The sequence below is a fragment of the Lissotriton helveticus genome, chromosome 2_1 (genome assembly GCF_964261635.1).
Source record: "Lissotriton helveticus chromosome 2_1, aLisHel1.1, whole genome shotgun sequence".
Classification (NCBI taxonomy): Eukaryota; Metazoa; Chordata; class Amphibia; order Caudata; family Salamandridae; genus Lissotriton; species Lissotriton helveticus.
The window spans coordinates 970049011-970067614 of NC_136059.1; positions in this window are offsets into that span (position 1 = coordinate 970049011).

Genomic DNA, 18604 nt, shown 5'->3' on the forward strand with positions numbered 1-18604 from the left:
TCTGCGAGCAATAATTAACAAGGATCAAACTTATCCGGTTGCTAGGCATTTTGAGGCATGTCACAATAGTAAACCTCAATGCTTAAAATATTATGCAATCGAATCCATCCCTGTGACAAATAGAGGAGGGGATAGGGAGGCTTGCATGAGAAGAATAGAGACCAACTACATTCTAGAATTTGACTCTATGTGGCCAGGTGGATTAAATACTACTGAGGACCTTCATACATATTTGTAGACAACTTATTTATATATGAGGCTCTATCCGTATGATCATTTGATGAGACATGGAATTGTACATATATATATTGTATAATTTTCTTTGGACCCTTCTTTTCTTGGAATTTTGTAATATTTATACTGCCTAGATGTAATGATGTATTTAGTGATATGTATCTAATTATTATTAATGGAAATACTTTTAAGTATGAAACACTAGGTTTTTATTATCTCAGTACAATTATTGTGTGTCATGAATGATTTTAGCTGTATATTTTAGACATTAGGGTAGGTTTTATCCGTGTGTCTTTTATTCAGCTATTTTTTAACATGTCACCGATTCCAATCCTATATGAGGTCCTATTTATAGATGGTCTTTAGTCTGCACATACAATTAAATAATTGTGTGCAGATTAAGAATATGTACAGTGGTATATGCGTAACTCTATGATCAACTGTATTAAGTTTACAAAAAACCCTGTCCCCAGTCAACTGATTACCTACATGAATTGATGAACAAACCGATATATCTATGAATGTCTATTCCATGTGATATTTAGGTTTTGTTTTTTATTTATTGTAGCACCAGTCACTTTAAATTGTGTACTGTAGCACTATGTCACTTCATCATTTTGAAGGGGATCCTTCTAAACAATCGTGGCTAATAGATATCGATTATTTACAAAAGAAATATATCTAAAGTGCTAAGTACTTTAGCAACTACAAGGTTCTAAACAGAAAAATATGAAATGTACCTTTTGTAGTGTAAAGTGAATTTTTATTGATTGCAAAATCTTTTCATGTACAATCTGCCTTATAATTATGATTTGTTTCATTATGCCAAGATGAAATGTCCGTAATTATCTCTTTGATCTTTTGGTTTTAGAAAAATCAGAGAAAATCTTTCAAAAATATTTTTTTCACGTTTGGGTGGGCACGTGTCAATATTTGGATTTAATTTTACATGTTGAAGAGGCATAAGTTGAATTACAAATGTCATGGAATCAAATGCATTTATGCAGTGAGAGGAAAAATTATATTGATGAAATTGATAATTTTTTATTACATGTTTCATGAAAACAGAAACTGTATCAAATCACTGCGTGCTCAACTGAGCAGCCCATTGGAGTGTGACATTTTATATTTAAACTTGGCGGGGTGTCAGCACATCACGAGATTGTCGAGCCTCTGAGGAAAGTGCAGAGAAGCATTGAAATGCGTCAGGCGTAAAAAATGTATATAAGCACTTACACTTTGAATGACCATGCTTTAAGATGGCGCCTCTAAGAAATTAATGATTTATGGCGAAGTCCGCTTTTTATGTTCATGAACTGTAACAGAAACACTGTGAGGACCTAAGATAAAATGGCGATTTATTTTGTATGCACTTTATTACAGCAGGAAGAAGGCACGAAAGCCGAAACGCGTCCTGTGCGGATTTTTGTTAAATAAATAATCTTTTGAGCAAGAACAACCCTGTGAGTGCCGCCATTTTTCCCATTGCCGGGGGGGAAGTTTCAAGCGTAATTTGAGACGTGGAGCCACTGCCGCGGTTTCGGACCACACCCACTGCGGAGTGCTCGGAGTGCGACTGATGGTGGAAATTGGAGCCAACTCACTTTTCCCTTCTTCTTTAAGGAAACAGCACTTGCGGGGGTCGTTTGCAGATTTTATTACTCACGGCAAACCCAACAGACGTGTTTCGGCTAGCGCCTTTTTCGATGTTGCCGGCTATCCAGGAAGCGATTATTGTTAAAGCTACCATATGGCAGACATAAAAAGTTGCATTTCGGGCACCATCTTAATATGTTGTATACACAGTTTGCTACTATAATTACAATTTATGTTGTTCTCATATAGCTTGCATTCAGCCCATGTCTTTACAGAAAATATATTTACATATTTGTAATAAAGCTGGAGATCGGCACAATTATCGCAATTGATAAATGTTCTTTGTCTGAGAAAATTATAAGTAACTCGACATATTTCATGAATATCTAGCTGTGTATCGGCAGTCACTATCATCAGATGTAGCATTATCAATTATTTTGCTTCTATTAGTCACATTTGATTTCATTCAAAAGCACTAAAACTTATAAAAAAAATCTCATTATTATGCCATAGATTGGCTTTCTTCATATTATATTTCCACAAATACAAATGTACCAAACAAAATCAATGATTCACAAAAAATCCCAATCTTCGGATTCATTGTGCAATTGCATTGACTTCAATAACCCAAATCCAGAAAAGGTTAGAACAGAATTCATTAGTCCCAAAACTTTTACACATTTATTCACCCAAATGAACTGCCAGTTCCTCCCCACTATTCATACCATTGGGGGACTTCATTTGTAAGTCTATGATGTATCTTGACTCTAATCTACGAAGTTTGGTGATTCAATATCCTCCCCTTATACTCACTGGTATATAGTCAATTCCATAGTATTGCAACAGATCCCTATTGCTATTATGCTTGCTTGTGAAATGTCTTGCCACTGGGTATGTAATGTAATTTTTTGTTATTGCCCTCATGTGTTCTAGAATGCAGATCTTCACGGGATGGACCATGCTGCCTATATATTTAAGTCTCTATGGACACACTAGGCAGTAGACTGCGTAGGCTGTGTTGCATGTTACAAATGTATTGATGGTTTTTTGCTGTTTACATCCTGGGATGTCATAGGATAATACTCTCCTTCTGCTGGCACAGGCTTTGCATTTGCCACATGGAAAAAGCCCTCAATTTATTTTAAAGTGCCTGTTGTGAGCACTTTCCTTTCCATGTGGCTATGCACTAGCCTGTCTTTTAAAGATCTCACCTTCCTAAATGTTATTGGAGGAAGATTTGATATTTCCGAGCCTATTGTACCATCAGTCTTTAAAATGTGCCAATTTCTTCGCAAGATATTTCTCAACTTGTTAGCCTCATCAGAGAAAGTCATTTTTAGTCTAAACTTTCCCTCTTCTTTTTTCTTTGCTTTTTCAGGTAAAAAGGGCTTACACCTGATTGCCATATTTAAGTTACTTATATGTCCCTTGTAAAGAGGTATACAATGTACCTATGGCCATTAACTTAAATGCTACGAGTGGGTCTGCTTCACTATAAGTGGGGTTGTGTCTTACACTGGCCCGGGTAGGACAACATCTAAGAGTTTGAAAAAAAGGGGGGACCCGGCCACTATTTTGTTCTGCCGCTTTTTTTATTTTGAGCAGAATCTCACCCTAAGGTAGTTAATCCTTGGGTGCTATATACACTTTTTTAATTAATTAATACAAGTTTCAACACAATTTTGGAATTTTTGAAACAAGTCTGAGGTTTGCTCGTTGCCATACAAAAAGACATATATTTACATTTACTGTGAACACGTTTTACAATACAAAAACATTGAATTACATTAATCCATTAAACAATACATTTGCCAAACAACATCTTTATTAAGCTTCACGGTTGTACCCTACCAACTACTTCTACCAGGCCTACGTATTGAAGTTTTACTCTAATTTTGACCTGGTCTCGCAAAGGCATTAAGTTTAATATACATATTTTATTCCATTGCATTCATGGAAATGTTCTAAGGCCTTTTGCGCGAAAAACATTCGTAATTACGACTAATGTGTAAAAGGCTTTTACACATTAAAATACAAAAATACAAAATAAAAAAAGCGGCAGAACAAAATAGTGACCGGGTCCCCCCTTTTTTTCAAACTAGTGGGTCTGCAGCACTAATTGTGTCACCCACTTAAGAAGCCCCTTAAAACAGCCTGCCATTGCAGCCCAAATGCAGTTTTAAACTGCCAACTCGACTTGGCAATATAACCCATCTTGCCAAGACTTAAATTCCCCTTTTATTGCATATAAGGTGCCCCTAAAGTATGCCCTAGGAAGTCCATTGATCAGGGTGCATTGCAATAAAAAATGTGGACATGTGCTTTTAGGTGCAAATTTGTTTTAGTGCATTTCAAGAATACAAACAAAAAAGCTGTAAGTTAAGCGTGCGTCAATATGAAAGCAGATAAATATCAAAGAAAACCAACAAAACCTCCACCCCCAGCCTTGCTCTCCTCACTGAGTACTCACTCCCAGATCCACTATAATAGCATACGCTACTCGCCACCCACAGGTCCACCCTGGGCTCCCTCCTCGTCTCACGTCAAGGCATCTGGTTCTGCCAAACACAACAGGCACAGGTATTTGGGGCAGGTCAGCTCCCTAAACTCTGCAGAGTGAAGAGCAATATATGGGCACCAAAGCTCTTAATAGGAGTCACCCTGGTTGGTCAGTGTGAGATTTAATCTCTCCATTCGAAGTATGTGCCACAGCTTGTGGAGCCATCCATGATGGGATAGAAGCTTTTTGATGCCCCAGTGTGACAGAATGTTTTATAGGGCTGCTCCTAGTGCTAGACCAATGTGTCACCCACTGTGGGATTTGAGCAGGAAAGTAAGGACACTCAAGAGCCCCAAGATAGCATATGCAGGGAAGTGGGGTAGCTGTGTGTCAAAGTAGTTGTCTATGTCAGATAGTATTGTGTCCCAGTATCGTGTAAGCTTGGGGAAGTCCCACAATAGATGAAGCAGGGTCTCAGGAGACCCGCACCCACTGCAGCAGTATGCGCTGTGCGCATCGTTACCCAAATGCAGATGCAAGCTCAAGCTTCCATCTCTTCTGCCCTGAGGTTTTAACCTGAGGACAGAAGAGTGGCGTAAAAATACTAGTGTACAGGTTTAAGTGAAATACATTGAATGTTTGTGTTTCTTTTCTGTATAAATTTTCATACAAAAAATATTCCAAAAAATTGAAATTGATGGGTATAAAATAAATACCAGGCCAAACGAAAAACAAAATTGTGTTTGTCCTATCGGTTTGAATAAGAATTCAAAGAAAAGGTGGGGGCAGGCATTTTGTGTTTGCTAATAGTCAATAGGGTCCAGCCTACCCCACCCCTTTAATGGGCCTAACTCCTTAGTTTTTCTAACTAGTGGGACCGCAGCACGGATTGTGCCACCCTCAAGAGTAGCCCTGAAAAGGTATCTCAGACCTGCCACTGCAGCGTCTGCATGCAGTTTATAACTGCCATGTCGACCTAAGTGCACCCACTTGCCGGGCCCTAATCTTCCTTTTTCTTACGTATAAGTCACCCCTAAGGTAGGCCCAGGGTACCCCTATGGGCAGGGTGCTAGGTGCGTTAAAGGTAGGACATGAACTGGTGTGTGTGGCATGTCTTGGTGGTGAATTAGACTGTATTTCGTTTTTCACCACTGCAAGGCTATCTGTCCCATAGGAATGAATATGAGTTTTACTTATACAATCGTATAAGCATAACTTCCCATTGGGACAAGATAGGGAAATGGAGTTTAGTATGCCTGGACTTAAAATGTAAAACTGCATCTTTTAGTACAGATCATTTTTATGTACTGTGTTTGAAAATACCACTTTTAGAAAGTAAGTTCACTTTGTTGTGTGCTTTGCTGTGTTGGTCTGCAGTGGCTGCTTCTGTCTTGGGCAATGTAAGGACCGGACTGAACTTTCTGCAACTTCTTTGTGTGAGTTTCTGCAAGGACTTGAGGTAGAGCTTGCCCCTTGCTCAAGAAGTCTCAGGAACAGCAAAGACTTTAAGTACATCTGCTACCAGCACTGGGGACTGTGTGTTTTGTGCTGCAATAGAAGAAAAAGCAACCCAACACCGTCAATGACACAGCTGCCAACTCCGTGTCATGAAGGCACCGCAGAGGGCACTGCTGCACTTCAAAACGCAACCCTGGTCTCACCAACAACGCCACCTGATGCCACCGTGGAGCGGCTGCTTGCACTGTGATCTGTGGGAACTGTACTCTGCACTGCCTCGCTTCACACCCCTGCCCTGGTATCACCGACGCCGCCACTCCATGCTGACATCGATGCCGCTGCTTGCACCGTGGTTCAGGGGAACCACTCATAAGTTACACAATGCACCACCCTCATCCCGCACCGCAGCCTTTGCCTACTTATGCTGGTGCCATCTACTCCAGTTTGTCAGCAGAAAACAGCACTTCCGTAAAAATGACACCACTGCTTGCACCGTGACGAGCACCGCATCACCTTGCACTGCAGCCCTGGTCTCACCGATGCCCCTGGACGACAGTCACCAAGCTGCTGCCTGCACCGTGATCTGAGGGCCCAGCATCGCTGCACTTTGCTGCAGCACAGACACCTGCCGACGCTGGCGCTCCCGACGTCAACCACGAGGAGTTCGATCTGCAATGTGTATGACTTCAAGGGCCCGACAACTCCTGTACCAACCTCCCAAACCCATGCCTGCAGATGCTGGCTCTTCAGGGCTCAATGAGAGGTCGCCGACGCCCTACATTTCTAAAAGGTACTGTTTGTGGGTCTTTCTGACACTGTAGCTGGCCCGCGACGCTGCTGTCAGCCAGAACTGTTTGGATTTGTTGTTCACAATGCTGTGATAGCCCCGGACAGAGCTATCGACCTCAAGGAACAGTTTTTTAAGTCTATTTTGGATTATTGAGAATTTTGAGAACTGTGTGGTGGATTTTTAAAAATAATTTTTGGTCTTATTTGCACAGATAAAATATTGGTTATTGTTCTAAAACTGCTGTGGTGTCCTTTTGTAGTGTTTTCACTGTATTACTGTTAGTTATGTGCAAATGTTTAACATACAGCCTCTGAGATAAGCCTGACTGCTTGTGCCAAGCTACCAGGGGGTGAGCAGGGGTTATTTTAGGAGTGTAACTCCCTTAACTTGCCTAGGAAGAAGGGTCCCTATTTGGACAAAGGTACCTACCTCTATCAATTAGAGATACCCCATATCTAACAATTGGCATAGAGGCTAAAGGTTTGCTCCTCTACGCCAAAGCATACCCTAGTGATATCTGGATTGTCACACACCTGCTCCATAAAGAGAGTAAAAAGCAGGGGTGACAGTGGACACTGGAGATAATTAGCAGGACCATCTGGGGTAAGGACTTGTGCTAAGTATTGAGTCTTACAATAATCCAGGACGGCTGCCGAATGGGGCCATCCCCTGTGATGTCCGTATCATCTGAACCTACAAGGGTATCCACCTCTGTGGCCCCACATAGAAGAATTGTTGCAGTTGGGGAAAGGCTTATTCAGCCCTATCTAGGTCCTGGCCTGCTAACTGTGTGCATGCTGCCTCTAGTTCCAGTTCTTGGATTTGCCTTTATAAGACATCCCTCTTTTCCGGGCAGAGTTTTGTTGTCTGCCGTCGATCTGTCAATCAATAACAGCATTCAGAGTTCTCCATACAGTTGTAATGGGGGATCCTGCGAAATCATTAATCGCCTGGAAGATGGCTATCACGTGGGTAACCAGTCAGGCCTCTGGAGTAAGGTCTTTCGTAGTCTCCACTCCCTGCACCAGAGGCAGATCAAGGGTAAAAGTCACCACTGCGTTGTCTGGAAGGGATCTTAGCCCAATCTCTACTGCCTCAACCAAAGCCAGAATCTCTCTTGTCCCCAAAAAATAGTTGAGCAGGGCATGTCTTATGGGCATGTGAGTAAAAAGTATAATCCCGCGCTTGGGGGGTGTTGGCCCCTCCAAATGTCCTGAAAGCCCATCTCCCTCAGCCAGTGTGCTCTCTCCCGGGAAAGGGCCAAAGTGTGGCCATATCACTATGCCGATCTGTCCATGTGGTTGCTAAAGACTAGATCTCGGTCTCCCCCCAGCAACAACAATCGATCCTGGGAGGCCATCACCTCCGCCACAGTCTGCTGAAGAAATCGTTCCTGACCATCACTGGGAGCATATAAGGAAGCTAAGGTAAAAGTGTGGTCACCAAAGCTTATCCTATATGCTAACAGTCTCCCTTTTATGTCAGCCAATTTAGAGGCCATCTTGCCCCGGAAGGAGTGGGAAACCAAAATGGCTACCCCTGCTGTTTTGGTGGTGGTAGAAGAAATAAACTGCTGTGGGAAGGCATGAGTCTGAAGTCTATGCCTGTCTCCAGGTACCAAGTGTCTCTCCTGAGGGAGACAAATGTCAGCCCGGGTCTCCTCAAGATAAGACCGAATTGCTTTACATTTGGACAGGTTGTTGAGACCCTTCACATTGAGAGTGATAACCTTTAACTTATGTTAGGAGGGGAGGGTGAGAAAACGTGATGATAGCGGACCAGGTCTCTAGATGACCTTCCCACCAGTTGACTCGAGGTGGACCCAGCCAGGCTGTATGCAAGTGGAAACTTACAGTGTAGTGCACCCATGTGGAATGTGAGTGCTCCCCACACAAAAACCCAAACTGTAACTCATGAATAAACTCAGTCCTATTAGAACTTAAGATGCTGGCAGAGGCAAGAAAAGTTCTGTATGAATCCCAGGTAAAGAGGCCCATTTGAGTATCTCCAACACCTCCTGGAAAGCCCCCTGGCGCCTCGCACCCCAACCCCAGCAACTACCCCCACCCCCTCTAACAGTGCAAGAGATCTTTAGGCCCAGTTACATCTCAGGTTGGCTCAGCCTGAGCAGGCTCATCAGCCAGGGTGTTCAACACAGTTTGCCGCTCCATGGCTATAGTCACCCTGGTCTAGGCATAGTCCTTCAGGGGAGGCCAAGCCCCTGTGCCAACAGAGATGGTAGTCTGCAGACCTGCTACCTCAGGTTCCGCAGTTTTGAGCAAACGGCATACGTTAGACAGGGATCGCAACTGGTGTAGTTTCCCTTCCCATCAAAAGACCAAGCGGAATGGATGGCCCGATGAATAAGCCCAATGAATAATCAATGCCTTTGTCACAATGAAAGGTGCTTACTTGCCAGAAGTCGCTACGTTTTTGTAGGTTAAGGGATGAAAGATCCTGAAAAAGTGCCTGCTTATGCCCACAGAATTGCAAGAGAAGATTATATCTGGCTTTGCAGAGTATTGTGTCTTTAAGTTGGAAATCGTGCCAGAATGTGGCAGAACATGCATTCACTGGTCTCGGTAGGCCACACTATGAACTAAGCCTAGCAGTATCTCTGTATCAGGGGTTGCTTCTAGGATCTAGAGGAATAAGGCCCTCACATATGTCCCAATGTCTTGGCTGCCCGCTTTGGTTGCTGCACAGCGGATGCAAATGGTATTCTGTCTCGACCCATTCTCTAAATCTTCCACGTGTGCCTGGAGGTCGATCTGTTGATTCCTGAGGCGCATCACTTCCTGCTGAAGCTGCTTAATTTCCTCATTGCCGATGGATTCATGATCCTCAAGGACTGTAACTCTGCCCGCCACCTCCGTCAGGTCACTGCAGACCTCCTTTAAGGCTTGGGAGAGGTGCTTTTTTAACTGGCTGCAGGTTGTCTCGGAGGGAGGCGAACATGATCTCCAGGAATGATCTTGTCACTGACCCCTCGCTATACTCTATATCAGCCTTTTGCTCCAACTACAAGGGTGGAGACTTTCTCCCCGGATGGGCCCCAGGCTATTCTGGTCAGCATTTCCTTAAGGGATCGCTCCTTTGCTCAAACTGCACCCATGCTCGCCAAGGGGTAGGCTCCACCGCCCTCTCTGGTCCTCGAAATTACGTGGAGGTGCACATCGTCCCCAAGGGAGGAGAGATCCCAGGGTGTTTAGTGGTTCCATACACAGGAGATGTTCTCCATGTCGGGCCTCAGGAAGAAGTCGGCCAACTTGCATCCTTGTGGCAAATCTCAGAGGGCACCCAGCTACAGCCAGGGCCACAGTTAAGCCGCCAATAGTGCGGAGCTCATGTCAGGATTCCGCCAGCAGGCAGCAGCCTAGTAGAGTTGCTCCTCTTGTGTACAACGCACACACCTGAGCTGAAATGATCACACAGTGCCTCTATACCTGCCTTTCCCTTTCTACATACATTAGCAGGGTGCATCAGGGCATTGTCGAAGTAGAGGGTCCGAAATATATTCAGCAATAGTCACAATGTGGGGCAGATGAGTCAACATCCAACATCGTCATTGATGTCTGCTCCAGGCCTGGGGCAGAAGACAGGGCCCCTCACTCTGTCTGAAGGGGGACCAGCAGTAATGCCCCTCCGCCTTTCCAATGCCAATAGACCCTGGTTTGGGGGGTGTAGTAGTTATCCCCCGCCAGCCTCCCGATTGATACTAAGCTGTTCAGCCAGGCTGTAGTGTTACTACATGCCGCTCCTTGGAACGCTCACTTGATCTTGTGGTGATCCTGCTGCCGGACCCCAGGCCCTCTGAGTTTCAGGAGCATTTCTCCCACACAGGGCATATGGATCATGGCAGGCTTTAGGCGATCCGCGGCCGGTGCCTCACTTACAGTGCCACAGCTGTCACTATCTTGCGTTCCCTCTTTGCCCTGATGGACCTAGTACGGAGTCCGATCCACCCCCTTCAACATCTCCCAGCTCGTGGCATTTTCCTCAGTGCACGCCTCATGACTCCACAAAGCTGGCAGGGAAGAAGGTGGATTTTCTTGGCAGGCACTGCAGCATTAGCTGTTGTAGTCTCAGGTGAGTCGCGGCCATGTACATCCCACAGTGCCACGGCCACTACCATCTTGCTGTGCTCTCTTTTGGCCAATGATGTGCTGCTTAGGCCTGTATGGGACACAAATCACCTCCGCCTGCATTCTCTGATATGTGGCAGGTACTTGGTGTAGTGCAAGGCCTGCTGCCGAATACCAAGCCCCTGGCATCTCCGAAGCAGCTCTCACTTGCTGATGCAGGAGCATCGGGCAGCTCTCGACACACGAGGCTGCGGCCACCATCTTGCGTCTCTATGAGGGGCCTCTGATGTGGCTCACACTCCCGCCAAGGGGACCAGCCACCCCTGCTGGCATCCCTCGGTGCTCGCTGGGTTCCCTACAAGCATCCCAGAACCCAGATTATCCTCTTGGGAGGGTGGGTGGCCAGCCGTGAACAGCAGTAGGTGGCGAAGGTTGGAAGGCATGTCCTATCCACATGCCACCTTGTGCATTCCCCTTGGACATGTACATTTAAGTTTCACTTGTTCTTGCAGTGAAAAACTTCTGAATTTGTTTGTGAGTGTCACAAGATAGGTACCACTCACCTGAAATCCAGGTTCCGCAGGACCGAAAATTAGGTCACCCACTCATTTTCAGACTAAACCTCCACATTCGGAAGAACACAACTGTGGGATATTAGCCTTTAGGGGAGAAGGGGAAGTGGAGCAGAGGAAAGAGGAGGAGGTACACTGGTTTATTACGTGAATTCTTCCTGACCTATGTAGTTTACACAGTCTAGGGAGCACTTCTACGTCTTAATGCCAAGAGAGTACCTTAAACAGAAAATACAGCACATCAAACACACGTACACCTAATATCTGCTTCACTATATGCTACTCTTCATTCATTAAAATAATGCACTCACTCACTACTAAGTTTAGTAGCAGTTTAAAGAAGTTATCATAGCATGAAAGTGCCCCTTTTGACATGTAATCCCCCACTTTTTGCCTAGTATCTAATGCAACTTTGACTGAAAGTGTGCTGCTTTCCTGCTAACCAGGTCTCCAACACCAGTGTCCTTTCCCTAAACTACACCTTTGTTCCATAATTGGCACCACTTTAGACTCTGTGTAAGTCCCCAGTAAATGGTACCCCTGGAACCCAGGGCATTGGGGCTAAAGAGGGCCCCCAACGGCTGCAACATGAATTGCGCCACCCTAGGGGACCCCTCACCAAGCACATTACAGCCCGGATGGAGAACATGCCCACGCCCCCAGTCCCCATCTGAGCACCAAATTATGACACTCAGACCAATCACAATGCTGCATTACAGCATTATGATTGGCTCTGGGGAGCCTCGGTGCTTCCTGGATGCTCTTTTCCTGATCTGGAGACGATGGTGGAGAGAGTAGCGAGGCACTTGTGATGTGACAAGGAGGTAAGCTTTTTTTCTCTACCCCCTCTCCCATGCCCCTCCGGCCCTTCGCGCCCTCCCACCCCGATCTGTGTCAGCCACCACTGGTCTGATGACAAACTGCTCCGATTCCCAGAACATAGTTCTGTCCGTGCATGAGTAAGCATGAATAGCAGGTTCAATCTCTGGAGTGAATGGGGGATTGGGAATGAGAGGGAGAAGAGCTGGAGCATCACGGCCATGTTTGATGCACGTTTCTCAGACTTCAGGAGATTCCCAATAATGTTTTTACAATTTAATAGCAAGTGTATACAGCGTCAAGATGCAGATTAACTAAGTCAAAGTGGAGGAAGCTGGTATCAGAATGCTGAACTCTTAAGTAAAACAAGCCAATTGTAATTCACACAAAGGACATAGTTCAGATGATAAGTCAGGAAATTGAAGTAACAGAAACAATACCTTCAAGTCAGGAAAGGAGTGGCTCTATGGGACAGAGGCCGCACTGGTCGCAATTGCCAGGAAATGGGTATTATTCATCAAGCCCAAAGTCCATCATTTAAAAAAATTAAAAGCCCATCCCTGGTCGCTGTGGTGATCGCAGTGTGGAAACACCACCTTCGTTGGTGATTAGGTGTGAGCGTAACTTTCGTGATTCTGTGCAGCATAATTACACGGAAATAACTAAGAATTCTGCAAGCTTATGCTCAAATTAAGTGAGAAGGGCAACTCTGAGTTCAGCGCTATTTTCTCGAGGCAAAAATGACCCTGTGCTTAAAAAATGGACATAAGGATGCATTTTGCACTAAGAGGTAGTGCTAAATGCCACAGAGCACAAATAGAGAGTGCGAGCTGTAGCTCGCGCTCACTAAATGTTCTCTGGGTTGGGATTTCACTACCAATTTACTACCGGCATTTAGTGCTACTTTCTTAGCGCAAGATGCACCCTCACATTCAAAATGGACACAAGGATGCATTTTGTGCTAAGAAACAGTGCTAAATACAGCAGAACATGAATAGTGAGCACAAGCTTATGTTCGTGCCCACTACATATGCTTTCACTGTAGGATTTCCCCCCAAATTACTCCTAATTACACAGGCACTGGGTAATCTTGTAATAATGAGTAATTCTGTCTCAACGAGTAATGCGCAATTATGGAAATTACTCTAGTTACTCCAGCGAAATCAACATTCTGCCCAAGCATAGTGGTAATGTTGTTTAAAACAAAGCCTTCATAGGCACTTCTCCTTAGGAGGATGAAACCACTGAAAGCAGTGTGGATTTTCTGTACCATTAAGTTATCACTGGTGTTTTTAGGTCGAGCCCTGAGCCAGCGCACGAGCGCTGCTCTGGGGTTGATCTGTGGTAGTAAAGGAGGGGACCCCCCGCCCATCTTTTTCATTGGCTTGTGTCTTTGTCCTTTCCAAATGATGCCTTCTGATTAGTTTATAGGCGTGTTAGTCCCTCCTTATGACAGCCATGTTGTCATTTGTAACCTTCCATAGCTACTGGCCCCTTTACTTCAAGTATTGCATGAGCACTATTTTCTTCCTGTGCCTTCTCCCCCTTCCGATGTGCATGCCTTCTCTTTTACCCCCGCACTCCCGTTGTTCGTGCCTTTTCGCCCCCTCTGCCCGCCCGCACTCCAGTTTGCAATGCAATAGGTCTTGCGCAAATGATTGTTTCTGGGAGGGAAGACACCTCTGAATGTGGTGGGAATTTTCTATGATGATAAACCATCACATTTGCTTCTTTGATAATTCTGTCCTATTAATCACTTTCACCATCTCCAGCCGCCTACTGTAACGCTCCATGAACTGGGTAGGAGAGATCAGAATGGCCTACATAAGACCCTTGCAGAGAGACCAGGGATATTCTGGTGCTAGTCCTTCCTTGGGGTGCAGCAGGCCAATGTTTGGTTCTTCCTGCACAGCTCACTGAGGCAATCCACTGCTAGACAGCCTTTTGTTAATGCAGGGAAAATGTCAGAACCACTTTTCAGCAGTCAGAGGGCAGCTTTTCTCAAGATGCTACAAAACAGCTTATAGCGGGGTGCATACTTCCAGGTACCTTTTCCCTAACCTGGTAAAGAGTAATTGCCTATCAATGACCCCAACCCTGAAGTTCTGATGTCTTTCTCAGTCTCAACTAGTGTGGGACCTTCGACACCTCGCCTCCTGGGCCAGCTTTAGGTAAGTTGCAGCTTTTGCGTATTTCTCTATGACTGGTGAAGCCGCAGCCTTGTCCTCTAGAGTCAGTAGGAAGGAGGAGTCCGGCCAGGAGAGCCATTCTCAGGAAATACTAAAACAAAGGCACAAAAGAGGAAGATGCGTTCTCTCTCCACTGCCTCTCAACCTGTTGGGGGTACTTCTCGAGGGATGAATGGAGAAGGAAGCGGGGAGGGGCAGCAGTCTCTATACTTCAAAGGACCCTCTGTCTCTTATGCTCCACTCTCCAGAATCTGGTCTACCCTGAAGGAGCTCAGGAATGACGAAGAGCAGCACTGCAACTCACTAGCAATCCTTCACAGCCCTATAAGGGGACAGGAGTCATGCTCAGAAAAAAAGGGGCTGGCCCTACAGGTGTCATTCTATGTGGCCGTGGGCCCTCAGGACACATGCATGATTGTCATGTATATGGGAGCACAAATTCAAAATAATTAAAGACTCCCTCCATGGGGAACTCAGGGCAAGGGTTTAGTCTCTCCCAAGTCATTCAAGGAACCTGTGCTGCCCCAGCACCGAGAAACCACCCATAGTGAGTATATTACTCTAATCTGAGCTATTATTTTAAAGAATAGAAGTTCATCCATTTGGCAACTGCAGATATGCACTCTTGAAAATTAGATCCGATGATTGGAAGATCAAGGTTCATTCTCAAGATGTACCACCAGCATAGTCCTACAACGACAGGCCAAAAATCTGATCATAATGCCAAAGCATCAGCATAGTAATTCAATAAAGTGAGACTCAAAATAAGCCCTGATGATTTCATAGGAAATTGGTCAAAAGACTGATTAGTAAAGTAACAGTCTCACCATCAGCGTATCTCGGTATGTTCAACAATAAAAGATGACAGCCAGTTCGGAGCTTTAGAAATAACAACAATATCAGAGAGACAAGTAATTAAAAAAGATTGTGACACAGTATAGAAGGCTGCTGACAGGTCTAAGAAGATCAGGATAACAGTGCCTCAATGATCCGTGATCATTTCCAGTTAGACAAAAATATATATGAGTCAGTTGCGTAACGAAACTTGAGGGCCCCCACTGCAAGGTACATCCAGGGCTCCCCTCATGCTAGTCCCAGTCAGGAGCTCTCAGGCCAGCGTCCTGCCACCGATGACAGTGCCGGAGGGGGCCCCCTGGAGCTTGGGGCCCCCTCCACCAGGGGGTCTGCGGGGGCTATTGTTACGCCACTGATATGGGTGCAACTTTGGTACCATGTATAGAACAGAAGCCAGCTTGAGATGATTTGAGGAAGTTACTTCTGTTAAGGTGAATCATTGTCAATAAACTTCGTTTTCTAGAACTTTCGTAGCCAACAGAAGCGAGATAGATGGGAAATGAGCATGATGAGTTCCTTGAAAGGCATTTTAAGTAGCTGAACAACAAGGGCTTGTTTCCATTTTTAAGGTCCAGAGGCCGAACTTAATGTTCATTTTCTAAAGTTTTGCGTTGGCGGTCGCTGGACGCACCGCAGCGCAAAAGATAGAGCTAGCTTACTTACCATTGCAAAGGCATGGGTTCTGGTTGGTAAATTGGGTTATAACTTATGTTACAGGAGTGTCATACATTACCTCCTCATCCATCATTCTGGATACAGTCCTTACGCATGATACTTCTCCCTTCTGGCAGAACCAATTCCCAAGCAGAAAACTCAAATAAGTTCCCCCACAAAAGGGAGGCACAAACTAATGACTTCCTGTAACATATTACCTCAAATGAGACAAGAAAAATAGGAAACAGTCACCGCCATGCCCGGGTGGAAGGGCGGGACTCAGGACTGCCTCCAGGAAGACCAGGACTCGGAGTAATGAAGATTACCGGTAAGTAACCGAGATATTATAGTGAACAAAGATTTGGTGCCTGGTTACAAGGTTCCTACTGACAGGGGCCACAGTACAGACTGTATGATGCAAAATGCGAGCCAGGCATGGGTCAAGGGCGTCTTACTCCAGTAATCAAGATGGTGGTTTCTACAAAGAGTTGTGTTTTTGGCAAGGGACGCTTAGTTCAAAGAAGACAACGCATACGCTGAGCTCAGAGCAGGCAGCTAAAGCATGAAAGCAAAGAAAGAGCTGTCCATGGGTTTTTGTTCTACAGAAGGATGTACATAATCCAATTCTGCAAAGGTGACGAGAAATAAAACATTCCTGCATAAACTGGAGCAGATTTTTGTTAATGGTGTTATTTAATTATAAACATTTGGTTTGAAAAGACCACATTTGAAAAGACAAGAGATACACTTAATAATTTTACAGAAAATACTAAAAAGAAAGATGGAAGTGTTCCTTTTTTAAATCAACACCCTATGGAGAGAATGTGCAGAGATAATAAAGCAGGTGTTAAATCAAACCAGAGAACTGTATTCGCTTACTGGCATCATAACGAAAATGTGAGGCAATTCCAAATCTAATGCAGTGGGACGTGGGCGTGTACATGGACGACAAGTATAATGTCATGGAAATGTCAGCTCTATTTCTGCATACTCTTAAATAGAAACTGCGTGCTCAGTCAGTGCCTAGCACGGTCTCCTAGCAGGCTGAGAAGCCCGTCTCATTGGTCTGTAAGTCAAAATGGCCATTGCCATTTAGTGCCATAAAACCACCTCAAATAAATACATGGGGTGTTGATGGAAGGAAGGCATGGTCGGCAATTTGTAATGGCATCCAAATAATGACAAGGAGGGATTGCATGACTTAAACTGAGTAGAAAAAACTGGCAAATGCTTTGCTCAATTTCACTGCTATCTAAAAGAATTCATAGGTGCTCGAGGTTAAAAATAAATTAAGAAATTGCATTGCTTTGCTTTCTAAATCAGTAGTGACTGATTTTATGTGTGCAAGTTGGTGTGAATATTCAGAGTGAACTTAGAAATTTGTTTTTCAAGGTGTTATGAAAGATATTTGTCGAACGTTTTACATTTTTTAAGTGTACGCTTACAGGCACTCGTCACCAATGCAGCTTAAAATTGCTGCTAAATAAAAAAAAAATTAAAAAGTATTGGCAAAGCCAATAAGTCAGACATACATTTTAGTTCTAGGCAGATCTGTTGCCTTTGCCTTTTCTTGGTATTGTACTGGAGTATGGTTAGAGGGCCTCTGGATTGGTGCATAATATGAGCTGGTGGTCTACTGCCAAATGGTGGCATTGTTTGTGAAATGTAAAGATGAGCAGAACAACAGTTGCTTATTAATTCAATATACATTAAAAACAACGAATACCGGCCACCCAAGCCATTCTTATAGCTTTGAGGGCCTCAAACAGTTTGAATTGCCACACTTGTAGCAGTGTGATGGTTGGCAGTTGTGTAAGTACTGCTATTGACAGTGCTGTCAGGGGCAATGTGTGGTGCAAGCAGCAGTGGTCCCTTGACGAGGACCCTGGCACTTATGTTTTTACAAATTAAGCACTGCTCTGGGTATGGGGTCTTGCTGCAGGCAAGGCTGGGCTCCTTCACTAGATCACCTGCACTGGAGACAGGTGATGTGGGTGGGGGTGCTGGAGGAGTGGTGGCCTGTCACAGACCTGTAACATAACCACCACTGTTAATTACAGAATTCTCTGACCCAAGACTTGCCCTTGAGAGGTTTGAGAGTGCTATTGGTTTTGTGTGATTGATAGTTGGTTAGGGGTGTGAGAGTGCTGTCAATAGCGTGAGTGCTACTCTATAGGGGTTTGAGAATTGTTCTGATAGTGTGTCTGACAATGCCTACGAAGGATGTGAGCATTATCATTGTTATGTGATTGCTAATCTGTGAGGGGAGTGAGTTCTGTTGGTAGTTTGTGACTTTTAGTGTGTGAGGGTGCGAGAGTGCTCCTGGCAGTATGTGACAACCTCTCTGTGATAGGTGTGAAAGTGCTTCCGGTAGCATATGACTACTTTGTGAGTGGTGTGAGAGTGCTGGTGGTACTGTGAAACCTCTATTCAGTGGTGGGTGCGAGAGCTGTTAGGAGTGTATGACTGCTAGCTTTTGAAGCATGTGAAAGTGAGTTGTGTTGGATGGAAAGTCTGTGATGAGTGTTAGAGTTTCTCCAATGGTGTGTGAAAGCTAGTGTGTGAGGAGTGTAAGTGTTTCCATTAGTGTGTGACTTCCTGTCTGTGATGGTTGTGAGAGTACTGTTGGCAGAGTGTGACTGCTTCTCTGTGAAAGGTGTGAAAGTGTTGTTTATAGTGTATGACAGATTGGAGGGTGAGTGTCTTTGGGTGTTTCAAACATACTGTCTGGAGAGCGACTGCTACTGTTTGGAGTGTGTGATCAGTGTCGGAAGTTGAAGCTGCTAGTCTGTGAGTGACGTGAGTGTTATCAGTAATGTGAGACTGCAGTGATGAAACCTGAAGACCATGTC